This window comes from Fringilla coelebs (genome assembly GCF_963513975.1).
Source record: "Fringilla coelebs genome assembly, chromosome: 6".
Lineage (NCBI taxonomy): Eukaryota > Metazoa > Chordata > Aves > Passeriformes > Fringillidae > Fringilla > Fringilla coelebs.
Window position 1 is genome coordinate 11,694,379 of NC_140034.1, and position 25,156 is coordinate 11,719,534.

The following is a 25,156-nucleotide window of genomic DNA, read 5'->3' on the forward strand; positions in this document are numbered from 1 at the left end:
GCCACAGCTGACCTTGGCTGTAAGAAGGCAATGAAAGTTGCAGTGGAGGTTTTTCCAAATTGTCTAGGGAGGTATGAGCTATGATTTCCATATATGTGTCTGTTGGGACCAGAATATCTTCCTCCAATATGGTTCTGGAGATCTTGATGGTGTTAAAAACCATGAAAAGGACCAATCAGTATCAGGTTAACGTGTGAGGAATAGAGCTCACAATTCCTGTGCCTTGCTGTCTGCTTCTGCACAGCAGGTAGGCTGCTGGAGAGGCCATGCCTTTTCCCTGTTTGTGGTTATGCAAGCCCCAAAGGTGTTGGAATAAATACACTCTAGACTGAGTCCACTGGATCTTGTAGCAATTTGTACCTTCTAAGCCAACACATCACAGCTATCAAGCGGGACAGGGCTGTGCTCAGGCACAAGTAGGAGGGAGTGCTAAGCACACCACACCATGTGGCAAAAAATGAATTTCTGGCCTGCCTTGTCTCTGCTTCTTTACTTTAAATAATGCTCTTGAGAAAAATTAGAAGATAAAGCACAAGAGGAGATATTAGAAGAAACGGAAAAGATGCTCTTCAGTTTGCATTTTCCTCTTGCTGGCCATAGTGCCAAAAAGTTTACCATGGAATTGAGCAACCTTTCCAGAAGACAAAGGGGTATTTTGCCTCTTATGCAGTCCCTCTATTCATGAACTCATATTCTTTTAGCTCTTTGCCCTAATCCTTCCAATTCAGATGGGATTCATAACTTCTCTTACAAGACCTTGCTTTCTGAGAGTTCCCTTGCATCTGTTCTCCTGAAGGAATATTCCTTTTGACTTGAGTTTCCAGTTGGAGCTTTGTCATCTTTCCCATAAGTATCCAGCCCCATGGACATTAGTGACATGAATTCCTGTGGCATGTAGTAATAGGGGAAGAGTACTGGCAATACACTGACTACTGTCCAAGTGAAGGGAATGACTTAAGATAAGTCACATTAAATGCTCTAAGAGAAAGCTGCTTTAATAGTCTTCTACACCAGGCTTACACAAGGTAGGATGGTTCCTGGCATTATATGAGACTTCAATTACTTGCTGCATTTGAAACAATTTGATAAATGCAAATGTGGGAGACATCACTCACCCTTTGTACTGAAATCATCATCTGCTGCACTTTAGATCAGAGTGGAAACCAACTGAGTTCAGTTGGCTCTCACTGTTCAACCATGCCAGGACAAGCAGACTAGGAAACAACAAAAAAGGAGCAGAACCAACCAACAAAAAGTACCTCTTTACCTCTTCTCAGTGCTGTTATACTTCTTAATATTCAAAGTGCCATATTCTTGTTTTAAATCTGTATATTACATAATTTCCACTGTGATTTAAGGAGTACAGGCAAGCTTGGAGGATCTTTTGAAGCACGTTATTTACTCAGTGATATTTCCATGGCTGTGTGTTGTAAAGATCTCCATACTCTTCCAGAAACTTTAGGAAGTTACTCTTACTAAAGAATCAAAATTATTTCTGATTGACCTCTACATCTTCTGTCCACTATTTGTTTTGAAATCTCATATTTTATAACATGTCCAGTATTTTGCCTTGACTTGTGGTACAATTCCTTTTTCCTAACTAGCTGAGTATAATTTCTTGGATCAGGCTGCCGCTGTGAAATCTCTATGTTAATTTCACATTCACCTTCTGGAAAAATTTAGCAATATTTAATTAAAAATTACTCTGAATATCCCTTTTTGCAAGACAGTCTACAGGAATGCTTTGTGGGTGAACCTGCATGAAAACAGACCGAATCACTTAATTTGGCAAAGCAAAAAGGTTTTCATAGAAAGTTGGTTGCCTGCCTCTGCTTCAATGTACTGCATGTACTATGTTGCTGTAAGATGCTTAGTAAGCCACTTAACTTTAAAAGTTTAATGCTACACTGTCAGTTAAATACTTTTTCCCCCTAGTTTTTGTTCTTTTTTTGGAACATGTTTAATGACAAAGGTTTTAATTTCTTCTTCAACTAATTGAAAGGGATAGTCCGTGACTTTTGATTACCTTTTGGTTCAGCCTCAGTGGAGAAATAATGCAGATGGGAAAAGAACATTAAAGATACTATATGGCTGAGACATTAAAGATACTATATGGCTGAGTTCAGGATTTCTCCCTTCAGAACCTATTTCATATTTGCCAAGGAATCCACTCCCACCTTACAGTATCTCTTACTATCAATTGGAGAACTGTTCCAAGACATCTCCCAGGCTGAGAACAGTAGAGATGCTCTGCTCACTGGCAGCATTAAGAAACTATGTTCTTTGGCAGACACATCATCTTCCAGTATAAATCTGTGGACTGGGATAGACATGAGGCTTTCCCACCATCTGGGGAAGCCTGTTACTCTGCCATTCTTGGTACAGCTGGATTTTAAGCTGGTCCCTACACCTTTAGAAAGCTGAAAGAAACAGAGACAAGGGCAGAAAAAATCATTGCCTAGACTGAAGGGCATCTCTCAGGGCGACTGAGCTCAGCAGATCACCTCACCAATGCCCCAACCTGAACTATGCAGACAGTTTTGTAGCTGTGGTCCAGTGGCTGCAACAAGTGAGTGATTGGAGTATATCCAGACTAGGAATTTTCAAGGATTGCCATGTAAAGGAGGTGGTAAACTTTTTCCACCAACATATAGAGAAAAACTTGCAGATAAACCAGACGGTTTTTATGTGCCCAATACACTCTGCACAAACTGAGTTCGTTCTGAACCATCCGACCCCTTATGGTGGCTACAGGGAATAATTTCATTGTGCAAATTCCTTGTTAAAGCTTTGCAGTTAAATTTTGTGTGTGAAATAAAAGTACATCTGTGTTTAATTTTGCAAGTTTGCCATACATCATAACCTCAGAAGAACCCCTCAAGATCATGCAAATTAAAAGCAAGTATGCAGATGATTTGCATACATGTTTTTCTGGGTTAGACATTCCATTGGAACGCATTGGCAGTGAGTGGTTGTGACTAATGTAACAGAGCATTACATTTAACGTGCTGCATTATACAGTTTTATGCACAGTAATGTAATAATTAGTTTGTCAAGATATCATGCTCAGTTCAAATTTAAATGGTGTTGCTCTCTGCTGGTTAGTCTTGTGAACTACATATTTCTTAATGTGGAAACTGCTCATTGAATTGTTCTCAGAGGTAGGATTTCAGGTCCCATTCCACCAGCTGCTATCCAAGCAGAGTGATTTTGTGAGAATCCAGGAAGTACATGCAACAACAAATCACTTTGATCACATTCACTCTTCTCTCTGGCAGATGTTATTAAAAAAACAGACTTAGACACTTAGCTCTTATTCTACAGGATTTCTGCATGGGTCCTCATTAACCCATCTTGTATTTTTGCATTTGATTGTTCTTCATATTCTTATCTATTCTCTCTTCCTCTTAGATTTCCTATCTCCTGAATAAATATTCTGAAGAGCAATATTTAAGGAAGTTTCTCTTCCTTTACAAAAAAGTAGCAGCTCAAACTTCATTTTATGAAGAAAAGGAGCTAGTCAGCATATTAGGTATGCTTTGATTTTACCACTTGGACTGAAACTTTAGGAGGATTTTTTTCTCTGGTTTTTCTACCAAAACTGACTGAGTTGAGAATCTAGAATTCTCAAGTGCAGTGCCAAAGGTATTCACCATGCTTGCAGGCACAATCCTATATGCTGGGTGAACTGCAAAGCTTAGGCAAATATCAGGTCTTTTAGTAGCAAAGAAGGATTTTGGTTTGCACTTGGGCAAGTTAAGTTAACTTTAATCCCTGCTGGCCAAGTTGTTGACATCTTGTTTTTCTTATCCACAGGTGAGGAACCTGGAGAGAAGACAAGGTAATGAGACCATGCAAACCATTGTGTAGCACAGAGCAAAGACTGATTATCTTTTTCTCTGACTCCCTATCATAACAAGTGCACCAGAGAACAAGTAAAAAAAAAATTGAAATTTGTCAAGAAGTGAGGATGCTGTTCACACTGATCATGATGTTTACCCTGGTAATCTTGCAAGTTTTGCTGATTCTGCTCTTAGAAGTACAAGCTCTGAGAGATATCACCTTTAAGTTATTTTCATCCCACTTAGCTGAGATATGTATCTTAACTCACTTTAATGTGTGTATCATTTGTTGACTGTATGAAATGTATCATAGAAAGTAGTTAGATGATTTTAGATAAACCAAATTTTCAGCGTAATTATTAAATAAATATATGTGGGATTTTTTTTAATTGTGCATGCTTTAATTTACTTCAATTCTATGTTTTAAATTCAAATCTTATGAGCTATGGCGTAAGTCTTTCCCTGGCTCATGTTTTCAAGTACCAAGAACATTACAATCCAGATCTTTCGTATCTGATCCTATTTATGTCACTAGCAAAAGCTCCTTGCTGTGTTTACTTCATCACAGATGTGCATTTTAGGATTTGAAGAGATCTTCAAATACCTCTTGGTTTATTTCTCCTTCCAAACAGACAATCCCTGCAAGTGTTCTGATTTTAATTTAAATTATATGCATCAGTTGTTGCCATAAAACACGTTAGTCTTGGCCCTGATGTTATAGGTTGTCAGGAAACATTTTATATGGAGAAACAATGAACAATGAATATATGATATAACTTGTGGAAAAGTTGCGCTCCTGCAGTTTTGACTCAGAAATTATTTCCACTTATTATGGTCTTTGCTGCCAGTGTTTTCCAAAATGGTAAAATCAGAACTCAAGAAGAAAATATGAGTGAGGGACAACATGTACTCAGAGCAGCCTGAGGGTTTATTTTGGGCTGTAAAACAGGGACACTTCAACAAAATTGAAGTACATAATATAATGTGACAAATCTCAAACCAGGACAGGGAGTACCAATGAAATGTAATTTAAAGGTAATGGTGGAAGACTAAAAGATTCAGAAAATCCAGAAAAGATTGCAGGGGTTTTTCCCCTTTACAGCAAGTTTTTTTTTTCCCACCCCTTTTACAGTAAAGTTTTTTCCCCTTTACAGCAATCACATAGTAAATAATTGGGATTTTTTTTTTTCTGTAAACATAGCTAACTCCTCTATTCCAGTTCAAAAGTGTTACATTTGACTAAGATAGCTTACATGGGTCATTCCACCAGGGCTCCTGACTAACAGAGCCACTGCTGTACCATGCCTTTTCCTGCTCACTGGCTACTGCCTAGGGGCAGCTGTGATTCTCTGCAGTCACCCTCTGCCTTTCAACCTTTCACACACCTTTATACTTTTTTAAGGCAGCTGGAGCCCTTCTTGTCCTTTAAGGTCAACCCAATGTAAATAATGAGAGCACAGAGGAGCAACTGCATCTTTACCGTGCAGAAAAATCTACATCTTCTCTATAAAAACGTAGGCCTTGTCCTTATCCAGAAAGGATTTTGCTTCTGAAAAGGTCTTGAAATTCTTCCTTTTATGGCTAACTGATTTTTATCTACATTTAAAAAAATACCACCCAAACCTAACAAAAACCACAAACAAACAAACAAACAAACATAATCCCCCATCAAATACATTTTCTGTAAGGAACCCTGCAATTTGACTGTGATAGAGTTTCATATAAGTATGTTGAACTGAATTGATGGAAAGGGAAATGAAGTACAATAGCATTTCTTTCTTAAATAGAACTACATATTACCATGAGAAAACTAGTTAATAGAAAGTTAAAAAGGAGCAACTAGAAGACAAATTTTTTATAGCTCACATGGAGAAAGTTTAAAACCACCACATCTGAGGATTGCAGCTAATGAGCAGTGCTAATTAAACAGAACCATTCAATGAAAACAGAACCATTCAATGAAAATCCAACCACAAAATAAAAAGGATTCAGCTTCATGAAACAGCCAAATTAAAGACGAAAGTAGCTCTTAAAAATACATCTTCCCAAATAGGTGGAAGTCATATTTAGCTGGGAGAAATAGAAAAGGGCATAAGAGCTACCAAAGGAAGAGCAAAGAATACTAAAGATGGAAAAAAAAAAAATTGTAGAATTCTGTGAAGCTGTGAAGAGGCAACTGCCAGAGAATTAATTTTGTTCACAAATGATCAAGATGCAACAGGAATTCTTTAAGGAATTCTTAAGCAGCTTGAAGGAAAGTAATCTGAAATCTTGGCATTGTCTTCCATGATAGAGGAACTTTAGATAATTGATGAGAGCAGACAAATGATCAACATGCTGCTTTGAATGATACATATTTTGAACAGTGTGTAGATCTGGTCTTTCCATACAGTAGAACTGGAACTGGAGTAGGTAAAGTAGATCTGGGAAAGGTATAGAGAAGAACAAGGATAACCAGAAGTTTGAAACAATTGTTCCATGTAAAGCAAAAAGAAAAGACTTTTCAACTTGGAAAGGAAAAATCTGTAAGAATATGAATAGTGAAGTAATAAAAAGGAAAACTGTTGAGCTTTTCTCTCTATATTCAAGTGTGGAGATGTGGAAATTTTAAAGCAATAAAAATAAATATTTTTTGAGAGTGCCTTTCCCAAACATAAATATTTACATTTCTCAACTCATTTGTAGATTATACGGAGGAGACAACAATTCCATGTAAGTTCAAAAACAAGCAAGCAAAATTAGCTAAGAAATAAACAGATTCACAGGGTAAAATCTCCACTAATCAAACATGCCAGTCTGGATCAAAACATCAGTTCAGGAAGTCCATGAACTTCAAGAATAGGGGAAGTATAGCAGTGGAAATACAAAAACCAGAGTATGTTAATAACTGAAACAGTCTGTATAACCACACTTTATGTTCCTTATCAAATTGCCCATTTCTTTATCCTTAACAACAGCAGAACATTTAGTGATCAACACTTATGTTCTCCTGTATATTTGTTGTTCAATACACACACCAGTAAAAATTTTGGCGACTATGCAGAATTTTTGTGGATGTTGCCAAGCTTGGAATGTTGGATGGTGAATTAGACACTGATGACTTTCCTGTCTTTTGCCCTTTCCTTTCTACTTGTCTTCAGCCATGTTTTGCCAAATAGAGAGATTTCATTTCTTGAATAAAAATGATGCTTCATTTACCCTCTTGTTCATTTAACCTCTTGATTTTGACTTGTTCTTTGCTTTTTTTTCTGTAGTTTGTGATCTAAATGTGTGTTTTCTTTTAAGTTTCTTATCCTACATCATTCAGTTTGTTTCCCACCTGATTCAGTTTACTTCCCTGCATAGAAGGCTTGCTCTGGAATCTAGCTGAGGTAGCTGGTTACAGCCTCTTCCAGCAGGAGCACAGAACCACAGAGCCATCCCCAATACAAAATGGTCAGTACTGATTGATCTGCCTCAGCACAGACCTTTTACAGAGACCTGTTTTCCTCTCTTAACCTACATGTAGCTGGATCAGTTCTGCTGATGAAGAAACACGGCTTTGTGCTCATAAAATGAGAGAGATTATCTTTTAGCTCTTTGGAGTGCTCACTGCCTAACAAACTTTGCCTTGGACCTCAGACTACCCAAACTTATGTAATCACAGAGGCAGCCCTCCACCTAGGAGATGGAATGTGTGCCTTCCCCTCAGCACTAAACCTTTCCCCCCTGCTGGTCTTACCCCTCATCCCTTGGTGAGGTTTATACCCTGAGTTTGAAATGCTGCTTGACAGTCACCATTGCATTTTCTGGCCTGCCTTGTAAATTCAGGCACTTACAACATTGGGCCATTTTATGCTGACAACCTGATGTAAAATGAGCTCCTCCACATGGAAACAACTCTCAGGAGAGCTAGTTCCTTCCAACTGGCTTCATATTTTGTTTACTAAAGCAGTTTGATTGTCTCTGAGTTATACTCACATATCTTGTAATTTTTCAGTACTGCTCCTATTACTTTTGGTAATTTCAAAGTTTTGGGCCAGGTTAAATTCTCTTCTGCCAACAATCATCCTTTGAATTCTCTCCTTATTAATACCATAAACCAATTTATATAATAGCATTCCCTCTAGGACATTTGCAAATGAACAACATTCAGTGAGCCTTCCTTCTACCACACAGAGCTGCTGTTTCTTCTTGTGTCTCAAATTATTATGAAATTTATCACATTCTACAGAAACACTTTGGTTTCGTGAGTGAACTTTTAAGATCTTTCATAACTCTTCTAAATTATTACAGTGGAAAATGGGACTGGAATAAGTCTTGTCCTGGAGCATCCTTCTGCCCTGAGACGAGAGGAGTTCTACCTGACTGAGCTGTTGTTTTCCTAAGACCGTAACAAACTGAGTAGGAAGAAATTTTATGTTGCCATTGGTTAAAAGTTTTCTTTATCTGCAGATCTTGTCTACAAGAATAGGGAGATCCCAGCTTGCATAAATTGCTGCCAGCCCTTATTTGATTCATTGCCTGTGCTCAGCCTTCCTGAAAAACAAAAATTGCTGTTACGATTATTGCTTCCCCCTCCCACACCGATTTTGCAATGGGACCAAGTGGCTGCAGTCCAGAACCTCTTTCCTCCTACAGCTGAGCTGGTGGGCAGCCCCTGGGTGCTCCTTTTGCTTACCTGTAGAAACAAGTTTTCTGCTCTGAGCCCCGACTGGTTCTTGGTGTTTGCTGCAGAATCCCAGTTCTGACGCCTTTCAGACTCAGCTCTGAGCCTGGCGCTACAGTGTCTTTCTCTTGGCAACTCCCTCCCTTATTTCAGGAAGGAAAAGTTCTCTTTAGTCATAAAGGGAGCAGATACAGCTGGGACAGAAGCTCTGGAGCCCAAATGGGTCAAACACCTAACTATTTTTCCCAAGCTGTATGCCTATGACAGCTTCAGAAATGAGCCTTAGTACTTCTAGTCTCTGTGCTATTGAAAGCCAGACTATGAATTTGGCTGGATAATTTTTATATCTCCTTTGGCCTTGTCTTTTTCAGTCTCTTAGTTACTCAGAGAGACTTTACCAAGGTTTTTGTGTCTGGTCTTACAGATGTAACACAAGGCTCGAGGGAGATGACATATTTTGGATCTGGTTTAGACTTGGCTTCTCAGGGAAATGTTACTGTTATGTTTTTACTTTGTAACTCAATACCATTTTTATATTCAGCTCTGAACTCTGTAAATGTTAAGGAGCAAAGCTTTCTTATTTCCCCAAGAGGTGCAGCATAATTTTATGAACATTGAAGGTAAAGAATAAAGTAGTGAAAAGAATGTACTGACAAAGTCCATCTTAACCTGGCCTCTCTCTACTGATTTAATCACTAGACCAAGCCCATCTCTTTCACCCTGTAAGTACCTTCCAGCCCCCTGAAAAATCTTCTAGCGTGTTATGCAGACTGCAGGAGGGAGGAGGACAGATGTACTGCAAAATCTCTGTGGTCTGGATAGATGAGCCTTTGACTTCTTGACAGTGCTCACAAAGATCTTCTGCACTGTACCACCTTTCACTGCTGCACATGGAGTGTACATTCTAGGTTCAATAAGAACTAGAGAAAATGTCCAGCTTATGAATTAACTGCATTAGAATTGTCCACCTTATGTGCCACTTCATAGGCCAAATTTTTATGTATGTTGTTGAAAAGCACAGAGTTCATAAAAGAGTGGTATTAGTTTTGTACAACATCTTCATCAGTGATCTGTGGAAGGACATGCCCAGGGAAATTTGCCTGTTTTCACCTGATGTTAAACTTTTTTTTTGGATCATCTGATACCCTGCTGCTAGTGAAGAAGATCAGAAAGACCTCACCAAACAGAGAGAATGGGCAGGTAGGAGGAGGTGATTTTCAACTCAGCAGTGTTGCAAAGACAGGGTTGGGCATCAAAGGAACAGCAGCCTAGTCCACATCCACATCCACATCCACATCCACATCCACATCCACATCCACATCCACATCCACGCTGAGCTTTCAGCAGGCACATGGAACCCTTGCTCCCTCCTGCTGCTCTGCCAGCCTTGCTGATCTGAGTGATGGAAGGACAGTTCTCCTGGCCCTGTAACTCTGTATAACACTGAGAGCAGCTTTCAAGGCTACCCTGACAGTCACTGTTCTAGTGGAACCCATCTGGACTTTCCTGCTGGGATGCTGCAGCACAAGAGATTGAAGTCCAGTCCACACAAAAACTTGATGCATCTTCTCCTCACATACCCTGCCATGTCCACACTGTGCAGATTTACCATTATCATTTCTCTTTGCAGGGGAATGGACAGGTGTTGCACATACTGGGTTGATTCATCTTCCCTTAGAAATATTATTGTAGAGCCCTAAACCTAGTCAAGTGTCTATGCAGAGTACAACATAACAGAAAAGCACACCAAAAAGGACTGAATTTTAGACTACTTAGAGGGTTACAAAATGTCAGACAAAAAAATAAGAGGGGCTGTATTACAAGAAAGAGATGTACTAAACACACATTTACCTCTTTTGCAGACAGACAGGCAACAGAAAAATCATCAGAGACTGTTGACAGTTCATTTTTCATAACAATGGCAGTGATCTTTTTATATTAAATTGCCTTGTCCCTCAGGTTCTAATAGATCTTCTTTGAATATAAATTCAAATTACTTGCCAGATGATATTAGTATATTGCTTGATGCTGTTAGCAAGTTATTTTTTTACCTTGTAAATAATGTACTCTCTCTTTCAATGCCCCCTGCATGAGATCAACTCATAGTGCAATTTGCTTAGCTTTTTCCTTGGATGGCTGATAGCAATCAGCCACTTTGAACAATCTATGTAGGTCATTGCAAAGCTAATTAATCCTGCTTTTCAGGCTGAAAATTATTTTCAAGGAAATGTGTTCTAAAACAGCTGTCCCAATGATTTTAAATAGGTTCTAATAATATGCACATTTAGTGCCTTACCAGTATTTCTAAAAAATAAAATTGATTGAGATACATTGACAAGACTGAAACAGAAAGTGGAGGGTTACAATTCTGGCTATTTCCTGAACAAGGGAAGGAAAATTGCAAAGCTAATCAGTTTCTGAATGAGCAGTATGAAAGAAAACCAGTAAAACAAGGGAGGAAAGGAAGATAACTGGATTGGTATTTTCTTCCAAGAAGGAAGCATTTGAACCTTAGAACTTTAAGGAGGAATTATGTCAATGCAATAGCTTTGCCAAGCCTCAACATGGGAATTTCTTCATCTGTCAAATGCTTTTCCTGATGTCTCTGACTAAATTTTAAAGGTCTCTGGATTCAGAAAGCTATAGATTTTCTGCTGGATTTTTGGTGTATGCCAGTATACTGGATCACCACTTTTAAATTTCATTTTTCTGTGAAGTGCCTTTTTTTTCCTCTAAGAATTGTGCAGGGTGGCAAAAGAGAAATTAATCTGTGAACTCCCTCACATGGCTGCTGCACAACTGTCTCCCTTTGTCTGCTAAGGTGACAGTGGCAGCCTTGCCAAACCCAGTATTTGTTGCAGTTGCTGGTTGATATAAAACAATTGATAGCCAAATTTCATGCATGCAGCAGCAACCAGCTGCTTACCTGATATAATTCACTTGGGTTACTTTTTTAGCAGATGCACCAGGGAGAGCAATCAAAGGATTACACGTGGTCATCAGCACATTAATGCATTAGACAACCATGCTAGGAACCAAGATTTTGTTCAGTCTGCATCCAACACAGTATCTCCAAAGCTCCTGGGGACTGTGTTTCTCAAACTGGGCTTTATGCATCACTGGTAGAGTTTAATACATCAGTCTGTGAAATTTGAAAGAAACCACACATATTCCCTGTACTTCTAAGAAAACAGACTTTCATTTCGTAATAAATGAACATTCAAACTTTAACCTAATTTTAACTTGCTTGTAAATAAAGACAATTGTGGGAACACTGTAGACATGGTCTGTGTTTTTCTTTTCCTGAAAACATCCTTTCAGTCATTCAATTAAATGAAGTTTAGAAACACTGGCCTACAGAGTGGGTCTTTAAAATCAAACTGTCAGCAGGAATTACAGCACCTGGAAATAAAAGATGTATGTTTCTAGGTCAGACTGTCTGCAGTGTTGGATTCACAGATGAAAAATGAGGGTAAAGGGATTTTATAGAAAGCATGAAACGTCTTTCATGCCTTCTGACAGTGGCTCCCCCCAAAGTTTTTGTTGGGGTTATGTTCCAAGCTCATAGGTAAACTGAACTCTGAATCCATTCCTTCCTTCTCTCTTGACAGTACTGGCAAAGAGAGGGGAGGGTAAGAAAAATTCAGGGCTATTTCAAGCAACCAGCAACTTGAGATTTGATCACATTTTCCTTGAACTTTAATATTCACAATTTGAACTGGTAAAAGTTTGATTTCACTAGATAATTTTAGGAGGCAAATGAATCTTCTCAAAGTGTGAGAAAACATATCTGAACAGGTGTCCCAGTCTTGACTGAAAAAATATTGAGGGCTCTTCTATCAGACAGTACTGGACCCTGGCCCTTGCTCCCACATCTCTGATTCTGAGCCCTCAGTCCTCCTTCTCCAGAGCACATTCCTGATGGACCTGTTCATCTTGTAGCTCTCTTCCAGGTGCCATGAGTGCTGGTCCCCTCCACACTCAGCCCCGATGGCTGGTGCTCCTGATGAAGGTGGAACCACACAAAGGGGCTTCTGTACGTTCCCAGCTCTCCTCAGGTGAAATCTCTGCATGCCTGCCTACATTCCTAAAACCCTCAGATTTGTGAATCCAGGTTGCATGGTGTCTTCCAACCTATGCTTGCAATTAAAAGCCTAAGCCCATGAGACAGACAGGATTTGACACAGCTGCAGATGTTTCTGGACAGGCTGGTTTAGACCTTTTCTAGACAGGCTGGTTTATCCTCCCTGCAGGTCACAAACTGGCGTTGCACCTCTGCCATTTGCTCACTCTTTTGGGTGCTTCAGAGCTCCAGATTTGAAGGGATGCATCATCTTGTTTCTTCTTAGACTTGTGTCAGGTGACACAAGCGGTCTGAACATTTGATCCACAATTTATAAGAGACTTCATTAAATGCAAGAAGTGTTAATCAAGGAGGGGGAAAAAGCTCTAATAAGCATTTCAGCATTGCTAATTTGCACAGATGGTTGAATTGGAGGAAATGTGCAAAAAGAAAAGATAGATCCTGAACATACTTTGAAACCAATTTTTAACCCAAATAGAAATAATTTTGTGAAGCAGCCAAATGCAAAAAGTTTGCTGAGGCAGCAGCACAGAGGCCAGGTTCAGGCAGTAAACAATTGGGTGACATCATGATGGCAGCACACTATTAAGAAAGATAATGAAAGTGTTTTAAAGAAACAAACATAAAAAGAAGTTTTTTAGCTCGTATCTCTACTTTCTTCACTCATCATAACCTTGCATTCAATTTCTAGTGCACTATGTTTCAAACAAATGCTAGTGGTGTGTATACTATACCCACATAGTCAGGACAGAGAGAACATAAATCACTTATCACTCTAAAATATGTATGGTCCCTGAAAAACTACAGGCTGTCTGAAGGGTTACAATTATGTCTATTGAAATAAGTGATACCCAGACATGGGAAGGCTCCTGACTCTTTGAAGTATAATGTAAATAGATCAATCTTGTCTTCTTCCTCTATCATAGGACTGGTGAAAAGAATATGAAAAGGTGCTCATCTGCAAAACTGCTGCAAACACAATTTTTTTCAACTGTAAACACAAATTCACTAATTACACTTAGAAATGAATGACTGAAAAAATCTTCCTGGTCTTAGATATTGTCCCTGTGCTAATCCAAGAGCCTTAAGTGGCGCCAAAATTTGGTCTACCTACATCTAGAAAATAGTTTGGGACTTTTTTGCTGCTTTTTGATAGCATTAGAACATACATATGAATTATACAAAATAATATTCTCTTTTAAGTAAAAATCATGATTGCCTCAGGTGATTATTGATTCAGAAGTTTTTTTGTCTCTGTTGAGGAAGGTGTGGGCTGATTTCTGCAGTGGCCTAACAAGCACCATAAGTGGACGTAGCAAAAAGGATGCAGAATTCTTAAACTGCAATCACAAAGTAGCTGCAGTTTGAGTTTGTTGCACTACTGAGAGATTGCAATCAGTTCTTAAACCTTTAAGGTTAATATATGGTTTAGTTAATATTCCAATGTGAGTACACTTGGTTATACATGGATTTATGTGCAAACACACACACTCTTCTAAGTATAAATTATTGATTCATGCATTGAGCTTTTTAATCATCAGAACCAGTGATAACTGCAAGCATACTAAAGCATATGCTAGCATAATTCCTTTGTAATCTTTGAGGGGAAAGTCTCATCTTTTGCAAAGGCAGCAGCAAAATTCCCAATGCCATGCCTAAGCTAGAGTTTGCCTTACTATAAAAATTATAAGCAACAAGCTAGTAATTGTTTTCTATCTATTAAGTGTGACTGTTTAGTTTAACAGGACACAGAATAAGGTGATTAGGAAAAGCTCCTTCAGTGCTTTTGGTGTATTCCTGGAGCACAGACCTGGAAAGTATAGGTCAGATACCACATTGTGTGAATGAGCTCTTAGTCTGGCAACAGGACAGACATTTTCTGCTTCTTTAATGTGACACATGGAACATGCTTTAAAAGGATACTGAAATAGAAAATGGGAGTTCATTGTGTAGGTTAGAAAAAGCAGAGAATTACAAATGTGAATGACAAAGGGGATTGTGGTGTAGGTAGAAGCCAGGCAATGTATATGACTGGCTACTTCTGTTTTTCTGTCTCTTCCCTACCTACTGAGAAGCTGGCCCATATCTCAGTATAGACCATCCTTTCTGTCCTTCAAAGCTGTGCAAAAAGAATTTGTGTCATGTAAATTATTGTGGTTGTACATTTAATTTATTTTAACTTCAGATGGTACTATTTGCAGATAGAAGAAGGAATTAAAAGTTACAAATAATGAGCAAGTATCTCATGACCAATTCTAGTATCCCTATTGCAATGAATAATTTCAGCAACTGGACTGTTTGCAGAGACATTTCTTTTTAGTAGGTATTAGAAAATGTCCATGGAAAATGAGTCAGAATAGTCATTATCTTCACCACAGACCCCCCTTACAGGATTAGTTTCAGCTTTCTGAGAGAAAAAAAAGGCCATGTGACTTAGTCATCTTACCAAAATTACTGGAGAAACTGGATTTTAAATCCTGATATCACACACTGAACCATTAGTGAGCAATCTATAAAACAAAATAGGTCTGGGTATTCTTGCAGGCACTGTAATGCAACCCACACTCTTCATTCTCTCCATCTCTTTTATTCTTTTATTGCATATATTAAACTGAATGGATCATTTAAGCAATTAAAAGGAAAAATAATTTTCCTTGCCTAAGAAATTACATTGGTTTCATTAGGCTTGTTAAATTTTATATAAAAACTCAGTTTTTTAGTATTAGTGTAGTACAGAAGGAGTTATATGGATTAGAAGGGCTAACATGAAATCTCCAAAAGATTAAAATGTTTACTACTTGACAAAGGCATACATAATCAAGCTGGCACCTCCTTACTACAAATGCAGTTACAAAATTTAGGTTTGGATAGGTTTTAAAGGATTACTTTTATTAAAATATCTCAGGTTGCTAGAAATAGACCTCATGGTAGACAAACAGTAAACAAGGTCACATACTTCCTACCTGTTGAATAGAGAAAAGCATGCCAGATTTCTTTGCCAAAAATCCCCTTTTGTGCCTTTGTTCTAAATAAACCCACGGCAGCTCATTGCCAGAGCCTCTCTGCTTCCTGCACCCCCTTCCACTCCAGGCTTAAGATTCCATTTCTAGAAGCAACAGATAATTAGGGATCTTTTGAAATCAAGTATTGAGTTTTCTATTTTTAGCCACGCTAATAAGGATGAACTGAAATTCTTTCCAGAATTTCACCTCTTCAGCTTAGGAACGAGTAATCAAAATTTGTAATAATGCCTTGGTTTGTGTTTCATGTTAATGGCTGAAGTGCCTCAACAGCCTTGGGAAAGGAACAGCTTGCTTGTCTAATTGAAGCTGGCAATATTTCCATGTCTTATTTCAGCTGGTAGGTACTGTAGCAACCAAGGTCATGGAAGAAAATTTCAGCATATGGTAACAGCTGTGCCTGTGATTGCAATATTTTCTGCAGATGGTTTGTTCATCATTAGATAACAGTCATGATTATTGAGGGACTAATTGGATTTTCAAACAGCTAATCTTAGAGGATGGAAAAATTACAATAGAGAAGTTTGGTGTAGTTGAGGGAGTCTCTTTATTCAGCTCCTTGCCAACTCTCAAGTTTTTCTTTAATCTAAGAAGATATTTCCTTTCTTTATTGACTTTCTGCCAAACAATTTCATCACCTAGATGATCTGCTAGAGAAGCAGTCTCCCCAGATCTTCTAAATATGAATGTCATCTTTCTGCCATGTATGGTGCTGCCACCAAAAATCTGAATTTTGTTCATAACATTTAAATGCCTGGTATGCTGTACAGTTCAGCAGGTCAGAGTCCTTACTCAGGACAGCCTTGCACATGTTTGTACAAGGTCAAGGAGATCAGATTAGCAAGCTATTGAATCACAGTACATAGACAGCCAAGCATTGTTCTTTACTTTTAATCATCAACAAGACACATTTTCCAAATCAGAGCCCTAAGCATGTTTCTGTCCAAAAATAAAAAAAAAAGCTAGGAAAAATCCACAGTTATGAGACTGGGGCAGGTTGTGATAATCCCAGAGTTATCAGAGGGGGAGTCATGGTATGAGAAGTCAAGGACAGAGGTAATTGGCATGAATGAGCATTTTAAGATCAAACAGAATTGTTCTTCTGATCATGTGACCAAAATTCCTTCCTGGGAGATGGTGTCTCATTCAAAACAGGTGTCTTAAAATGCTTTTATCTTTTGACAAGGCAGGGCCATATGACTCTTAAATTGATTTAGGAGGAGTACTTGAACACCAGAGTACTACACAGAAACACAGGCAACAGAATCAATTCCTTAGAGGATATGTTTTGACCTCCAATAGCAACATTTTCTCTAATAACAGCAGCAATAGTAGGATCAGGTTTTCATAAAGGTTTAGACTACTCAGTAACATCCTGTGTTTAACAATCCATCAATATTTAAGTATACCATCTTGAAGTCTTTTAGCCCTTGATAGTTCCTGGATGTGGGCTATTAGCTGTGAAAACTCATGTACAAGTCTTCACTTCAGCAATTAAAAAAAAGTACCATTTAGTCTTTCTGGATTTCTACATTAAAATCTGCTCTTTTAATTCCTTTCTCTGGAAATATGTATTCCTTTGTTTCAGCTCAACCACAAAAAAGGCTAGACTAAAAGAATACTGATGTCTTACATAATAGAATTTTTTTTCTCTATCTGATCTTTATTCTTTCTAGGCTGATTTTGCAAGTTATTTAAGGACACCTTAAAGCTACAGAGCTCTAGGAGATTGATACAGTGACCACAGCTCCAGTGTTATGCCTGGGATCTGTGTAATATTTGCAAATGAAAGGCATGACTACTGCAGCTCTTTTGAATCTGTTATGATCAGCATGTTATGGCTCATTCAAAGTTTTACTCTGGTAATTACTGAATGATGATTGTGCTTTGGTCAGTTTAAAGACATGATAGGCTGGGATCCACTGTAGGAAGAAAAGGTGGTATTCCATCCTCTAATCCTTTCTAATGACTGTAAAACTTTGCTGGGCTTTGATCTTATTGAGATATGGGAGACATGCTAGTGAATGGAATAAAACCATACTAAGAACAACAGTCTTAGAGGAGAGAGAGGAGAAATTGGCAGTAGCTGGCAGGTAAAAAGTTAGAGATCTGTACCTGAACAGCAAGTAAAGAACAAAGAGGGACAGGGACTTTTAAAGATAGATAAAATATATATTTAGGTTGGAATAAAAACCTTATTGATAAAATATATATTTAGGTTGGAATAAAAACCTTATTCCCTGACAGGAGCCCCTCAGCACAGCCTGACCAATGTGGACCCTCCTCACAGACAGGGTACCCAGGGAGATGCACTGGTGAAGTTATTGCTGTTCTTAGCCTAAACTGCAGTTGTAGAAAGTTGTCTGAACACAGAGATATCATTACACAGGGCTCTTCTTTCAAACCCACTTCTGTAGATTTTATGAATTAAAGCCACTTGACATTCGAAACGTATTTTTAAGAATAATACATGAGGCTAGAAAAGGAAATTATTAGAATAAGGGATAAAATTAAGAACTGAGTGTTGTACTCCACAGTTACTTTAAGCAGATTACTGAAACTCTGCTTCTTAATTTACTGATCTTGTACAATGAGGATAATCTTTATCCACAGGGTTTTGTGAATGGAATTTGTGAAGTGCTTTGAGGGCTTCTCCATGAAAGTCCTATAATCTGGAATTGAAAAGCTTTATTAAAATGTTCTAGTATGTCTAAGAAGCAAGTAAAGCAAGCATAAAAGCTGCAAAACTATGATTTAAAACATTTATGTAGACTCATTAGTATGCTGAAAGTATTCTGAAGCAGTAGTTATAGTGCTATACAGTGTACATGGATGTCTGTAGGATTTCATGAAGTCATAACCAGCCCAACTACTTCACCACACTAGACTTTCTGCTTTTTTAAAATATGTACTTAGAAATTTAAAATGTAGTTACAAAGTTTATTGAAATACAATGCACTCAGCAGTGTACACTGAGTAGCTTTTCTGTTTAATGTCTCATTTTCAGTATTCTTCTACCACAGTATCATCATAGTTAGCACTGATGAACTTTAAATTATCTTGAAAGCTACAAAAACCTAAGTGTCTTAAATAATTCATATAATTTACTTTATAACATTTAAAAATTACAAAAAAAAGGTGCTACCAGTGTATTGCTTTGTGTTCCTATTTTACAACATAAATAATTCTTATTGCAGATTCTTTGTATATTTTGCCTTTCAGTTGTGTGTTAGCTGTGTGTGCTGCTGAAAAACCGAACTGACACATGTTTTGCAAAACTCCCTTCTTTGGATCATAATATAAACATATATAATGGCAAGTAAACCAGCTATAGTGTATAGCTGTGTAGCTAACCTTTGTGTGAAGAATTACAGTGATAAAAAATCCATTGCCACACTAGGAACTTTGCTTCAGAGGTTACTTGCTTCATTTACAAGAAAAATGAAAATAGATTCCTGTGCGTTATCTGACTTCATCTCCCAATTTCTGGACCATTATGACTTTTTCTGCTCACCATCTCGTGCAAGCACTGAGCACCACTGTGCCACTACATCTTCTGAGATAGCCCTGTCTTCCCTGTGTCCTCTCTGCCGTATAATGCGTGCCAGTTTATGCAGCCTTGTAGCCATGGCAGCTGCTGGTAGGCCTGAGAAAATAAGTCCTTGCAGAGGGCAGGATAAAGTCACATGGACATTTCAGCATACTAACTTAGTTATCCAGCAGCTGGTGGAACCAACTTCTACCTCTCTGGTTGTGAAAGAGGACAAAAATCTTCCCTGTCCTGGGTACTGAGCTCTACTTCCACAGCTCTCACCACGGATAAGGTGACAAGGACCCAGGCATCCTGCTGGACATTAAATTGAACATGTCTTTGCCACAGAAAATATCCTGAGCTGCATTACAGGGCCAGGCTGAGGGAGGTGACCCTTCCCCTCTGCTCAGCACTGGCGAGGCCCCACCTGGAGGGCTGTGTTCAGTCCTGGGTTCATCAGAGCAAGAGGGACATGGGCACGCTGGAAAGAGCTCCAGAAAGGCCCACAAAGATGGTTAAAGGTTCAGAGCATCTGTGTTATGAGGAAAGGCTGTTCAGCCTGAGGAGGAGGAGGTTGGAGGGGGATCTTATCAATCTATATAAATGCTTGAAGGATGGCACAAAGAAGACACTGCCAGGCTCTTTTCTGTGGTGCCCTGTGACAAGATAAGAAAGAGGAAACACTTTTTACTGTGGGATGGCTGAACACTGGCACAGGTTGTTCAGGGAAGTTAAGGATTCTCCCATCTTGGAGGTATTAAAAGTCTCTTTGGGCATGGTTTAATAGGAGCCCTGCTTGGGAAGGGAGGTTGGACCGGATGAACTCCAGAGGGTCCTTCCAACCTCAGCCATTCTGTGATCTCTGATCTGTGATTTTAATACAGATTTTCTGGCACAGACAAGAATTTGTCAAAAGTTTTTGAAGAGCTCTAGAGATGGTGTGTGAAGTTCTAAATGTTTGTTGTTGGATATACTCAATAATGTAGCTAAAACTTTCAAACCAATAAAACCTCAACCTAAGAACTTGCCTTAACTGCACAAGGGAGAAAGAAGGAAAGAAACTGCAAACAATTAATTGCCCTCTTGTTAAAGGGAGAAATACAGGTTTACCAAAGCTCAGCTGAGTATTTTGGTGATCTCCTTCAATAGCCTCTTCTGCGGCTATTAAACCAGATTTTAAATGAGCAAGGAATAGAAATCCCTCATAATACTCATTCTAAAATTAGATAGAAAGCTTAAGAACATGTTTCCACATCTAATACACAGCCAGAGTATTTCATTATAGCAATCACAAAACATTTGAAGAGAGAATGATTTGGGCCAGTGTTGAGCTGATGGAGGTGTAGTGCAGAATTTAGGAAATACTTGTTCCTTTTTCTTGCTGCTAAAATTAGAAAATCTTGGCATATTCTCAGGTCACAGACCAATTTGTGTCTTTGTTAGGTGTCCAATTGCCTGAAATTGTACTAACACAAAAGCAGTAAGAGTGAGAAAAGGATCCAACTTTAAAAGGAGAGATGGATCAAAGATACACTATCGAAATAATTATCAAAACTTCTTAGACCATGTCAAAAAAAATAAGAGACAGGCAAAACAATTTTCAGTCAAAATTATCTGAAATTTCGGTAAGACAGATGTTTCTGTGAGAATAGTTCAAGTTACTCAAAGAGGAATTTTGAAGCTGTATCAAAATACTGATAATTAATCATTTCTTTTACCAAACTAACCTGTTTCTCACCCCTATCCTGGATACTTTCAATCTGCTCCACAATATTTAACTCCAATAAGGTGTTTTATTTCATTTTCCTCCAGGCCACTTCCCCCACCAGGGCTGCAGGTCTATTTATCCTTTGCTGTATTAATCAAAAATGGGATATGCTATTAATCAAAAGTGCTTTACTACAACATCATTATCTCTGCTAAGGTGCAGTTTGGCCCTACCTTCCCGGCTTTCCTCATTCTTCATTTCAGGTTAGAGGTTTTTTTCCTGTTGGAAATATCCAGGTTACTTCTGAACCTTGTGGCCCAACCTGGAGTCACATGGCTGGTGCATGGCTGGAGATCTGTCCTGGGCTAAATGAGCACTGTGTATCAGACCTTCAACCAACAAATTAATTTGCAAAACACAGTTTACTGCTTAAATGAATCTAATTTTCTTTCATCTCATCTTTTCCAATGAAGTCTGGAACAACTTCCCATGGATCAGGACTTCCTAATCATACTCAGTTCTAATGTGGATCATGTGTGCCTGGAAAAATAAATGAAAATAAGGTTTTGGGGTGACTTTTTGCTGTTTCAGTTCTAGTGCCTGCACAGCTAGCACAGGAGTGTAGTGCTGGTAGATGGGAACATGATGAAACAACCTCTTGATCAGCCCCTGGTGACAAATGAGATGAGCTCTGGTCACTGAGCTGCAGGGCACCTCAGGTCTATGGCAATGCTCAGCTTCTTTCCTGTTCCTGGTGCTGTGTGTCAGTCTGCAGCCCCAAATGGGTCTAAGAAAGTCTCTGTTGTAGCCTGGGAGCCGTGAGCTCATCCTCTCACCTTTGCTGCAGCTATTCCCTTTGAATGAAAAGGTTTTTGAGGTTATGGGTAGCAGTACAAGTAGTAGCTACACCCAGGACAACGAGGAAGAGTCTGTGCACCAGTCCTGTGGAATCTCAACAGGAGGGGGGAATAATCTCCCACAGACCACCCCAAATCATCAAACCAGTATGAACTGTACTTGCCATGCCAAGAGCCAGGCATCAAAGCTCAAGTGCTTACATATTCTATTAAGTGTTTTAATATTAGAGCAGGGAGACCAGAAAAACTGCAACCTTTTGGTTCCCTGAGGTCTCCTAAAGAAGGCCATGAGGGACAAAACACTGTATTTTTTCTTTTCTTTTCTACAATATTAAACCACTTAATAGAATATGTAAGCTCTTGAGCTTTGATGCTTGGTTCTTGGCATGCCAGAGGCTTTGTTACATGTTTCTACAGTAATTGAAAGAAATATCCATCTGTAGCAATTTCATTTTTTAGCAAGCTGAACAGATTCTTGGGAGGTAGGAGCTGCAAACATATGAAACGGAATAAAATAGTTTCTATCGAGCTCAATTCTCTTAGTTCTGCTTTTGAGGAAACAATCACAGAGGAGTGTTGTAGAGGAGCCCTGGAACCAGAGCTGACATATTCACAATCTTGGTTCAAATAAGGCTGCGTGCAGCCAGCCCTGGGGATGCTCACAACCCTGCCACACCACGTTAGCAGACAGGGCTGGGGTTGTGCCACCAGGCTCTGGGTGCGAGACAGCAGCTCCAATTATCCAGCTCAGAGTTGTTTCCTGAGTCACAACAACTGTGAACCAAGTCTCATCCACCTTATCACGGCTCTTCTTCCCCTCTTCTTGTCCTTTACTCTGTTATGGTTTGTTGATACGATTTTGGGACAGTGATTTGTCTCCTGTTTGCTCACGTTGTGTCACAACTGGACCCTGATCTTGGTCCAGAAATACAGATAACGCCACATAACAACTCAAAAGCAACAGTCAGAGAACAGCTATTCAAAAATCAATTGAAAAATGGAAAAATGGGATATGCTACAAATGGAGGTGACCTTGGAGGAGTGGGATAAAAGCGAAATGGAACCAAGAAAGAACTTAGGAGAAATTTGTAAAGCCAGAACTTTGTAGACATTTGGCAAGGTGCTGAACAGGGAAAATTTCTTTGAATAGCGGAGAATCAAGTTTCCACAGTGAGGTTTGTTATGGCCTTTGAGAGCTCAGAATTTTACAGCTTCAGCAGATGGACTTCACCCAGGTAATATGTTATTTTTTTGGAACCTAAGATGTGTGGTTAGCAGCACCCCCACCAACATCTTTCATTTCTGAAGTTGGCACTGTTTTGGGGATTGGCAACCAATTGCCTACGATGCATGTTCACAGCACTGTGACATCCTGACACAGAAAATCTCACCACTCTGGAGTGCTCCAGTAATACTACTTCCAATCTAAAGGCACAAAACTCCCCAAAGTAAGGTTCATGCACTATCTTACCTTTCTGCTGAAAAGCAGCAGGGATTTGTTTGCTATTGTTTGCCCTACACTATTCTCATCTGAAATTTGTAGCTGCAGAGAAGAATTACAGTGAGATTCCTTTTTTTTCTGCCAGGTATTAGAGTAAGCTCAGTTGTGCATTTAGCTGGTCTCTCCAGGTAGATGAGCACCTCAGGGCAAAGAGGTGCTGTAAGGCCAGCCTGTGAAATACATGAGACTTTAGTTTACATTATGAACATCATAAGCCTTTGACTTTACAGCAGCCTCTGGAGAGCAAAGCCAGAGCATCTTTTCTAGCAATGTCAATTGAAATGTCAATTCAGAGCATGCTGTTCTGCACAACTCTTCATACTGTTTTATTTTTTTATTGATATAGTGAAAAAAACAGAATCATAGAATAGGTTGGGTTGGAATGGCCCTTAAAGATCATTGGGTTCCAAACCCTTTGCCAGGGGCACAGACACTTTACACTAGACCAGGTGCTCAAAGTCCCATTCAACCTGGCCATGAACACATCCAGAGATGGAGCATTCCGAGCATTCCGGGCTCCTCTGGCCAGTCTGTTCCTCACCACCCTCAAGAAGGTGCTTGGAATTTTTATGTAGCTGACATCCAGCCTTGTCAATGTCACCAGAGAAACCACTGCAGAGCAGGACCACGCCCACAACTACCCCAGCCTGATGACAAGGGTGTTTAGATTTTCTTTCCTTATAACCGGCACCCCCACAATGACAAAACAAACAAATAAAAGAAAAAAATGTTACCTTCAATGTGCAAAACCTAGGCTTATGATGTTCTATTATTCTGAAAAACAGAAATCTACTTGCAGAACAGACTAAATGCATTTTAAACCAAATGGCTTTTGCTCGCCATCTCCTTTGGGGCACAATCCTTTTTCCAGGCTGTTCCCATCCACTCCAAATCCAAAGTGCCCACTCCAGTTGATTGTGCCTTTCTCTCCCCATGGAGGTCTGGCTGATGTCTCTCACTGCCTTTTCAGCAGTCTGTTTGCAGGGCAAGTTCCTGGCTACTTGCTGTAGCCACTCCTGTCTGCTGCCTTGCCTCGCCCTCTTGTCCCCTCCAGGCACAACCTCTCCACTTTCACCTGAAGGGCCTGCCTGACCCAGTGCCTCTCCTCACAGGACACAACACAAAAGGAAAACAAGGAAATCAATAATTTCACAGGTGTCTTATAGCAAAGTGTCAGCGCTGACTAAAAAAGATTTGAGAATAGCTGTAAGTGTTCTGGCAAAAAGGAAAAAAAAGAATGCAATCCTTGATAAAATGATGGAGGTCAGCAAACTGCAGCTAAAAATGGAGATAGCAATGAGATAAACACCAGCTGTTTTTTAAATCCTTCTGAAGCAATGTACGAGGTGAATTTCAGGTGTTTAAGAGGACATATGCAAAGTTCTTGGAAAACACACTGCTGTAAAGGAATATTAGAGGAAGAAGAAACATATACGGTTGTTGCCAGCCAGGATAAATTATTATTAATGTTTGCAATGGATGCCCAAATAGCAGGCACCAGAACAGTGCAATGGTTTGGCCTCAAAAAGCCTCTAGACACCAAACTTTTTCACATAGCAAGATGTAAAAGGTCCAGTTTCTGTGTTTTGCATTAGTAGGGGGGAAGTGAATAGAGAAAGCTGACAGCTGCCAGATGGCACAAATAGCTCCACATTACCAAGTACATAAGTTTATGACAGAAGACTTGCAGTTTTGCAAGAGCTCAGACTTCAGAAAGTACACCTAAAAGTTCATATACTGTATAAATCAGGGTGACTGAACAAGGTTTTCAGCTTCCTCTGGAATACTCTTTATCTCTGGAAGTTTTGGCCATCAGCTTCAATCCCTTGCTTCAGTGAATTCTGAATGCCATATTACTACCCTTCAGTCCCCTCTCCCAGCTCCTGCAGTCCTCACAGCACCTCTTCAGGAGGTGTTGGAACTGCTTAGGGCTTACTGTGGCTGCTGTTTCTCCATGTGTCCTT